This window comes from Kryptolebias marmoratus, linkage group LG15, assembly GCF_001649575.2.
Source record: "Kryptolebias marmoratus isolate JLee-2015 linkage group LG15, ASM164957v2, whole genome shotgun sequence".
Classification (NCBI taxonomy): domain Eukaryota; kingdom Metazoa; phylum Chordata; class Actinopteri; order Cyprinodontiformes; family Rivulidae; genus Kryptolebias; species Kryptolebias marmoratus.
The window spans coordinates 345,427-346,055 of record NC_051444.1 but is presented as its reverse complement, the minus strand read 5'-3'; the positions used below and the strand labels follow the sequence as shown (position 1 = coordinate 346,055).

Here is a 629-nt window from a genome sequence, read left to right as displayed (position 1 = left end):
CTCTGTGAGGCTCTATCAGGACTTTGTGAGGCTCTGTGAGACTATGTGAGACTCTGTGAGGCTCTGTGAGGCTCTGTCAGGACTGTGAGGACTCTGTAAAGCTCTTTGAGACTATGTGAGGCTCTGTCAGGACTCTGTGATGACTCTGCGAGGCTCTGTCAGGACTCTGTGAGGCTGTGAGGACTCTGTGATGACTCTGTGAGGCTCTGTGAGACTCTGTGAGGCTCTGTGAGACTCTGTGAGGCTCTGTCAGGACTTTGTGAGGCTCTGTGAGGACTGTGAGGCTCTGTCAGGCTCTGTCAGGATTCTGTGAGGCTCTGTGAGGACTCTGTCAGGACTCTGTGAGGCTCTGTGAGACTCTGTGAGGCTCTGTGAGGCTCTGTGAGGCTCTGTCAGGACTGTGAGGACTCTGTGAGGCTCTGTGAGGACTCTGTGAGGCTCTGTCAGGACTCTGTGAGGCTCTGTCAGGACTCTGTTAGGCTCTGTCAGGACTGTGAGGACTCTGTGAGGCTCTTTGAGACTCTGTGAGGCTCTGTCAGACTCTGTCAGGACTCTGTGAGGCTCTGTGAGGCTCTGCCAGGACTGTGAGGCTCTGTGAGGCTCTGTGATGACTCTGTGAGGCTATGTGA

General features: G+C 54.5%; 1 protein-coding gene across 1 annotated transcript in view; it reads left to right on the top strand.

Annotated features, from left to right (window-relative positions):
* Window positions 1-629, top strand: part of LOC108251745 (toll interacting protein) — a gene marked incomplete at its 3' end in the record, with an annotated part of 7,598 nt that overhangs the window by 5,896 nt on the left and 1,073 nt on the right.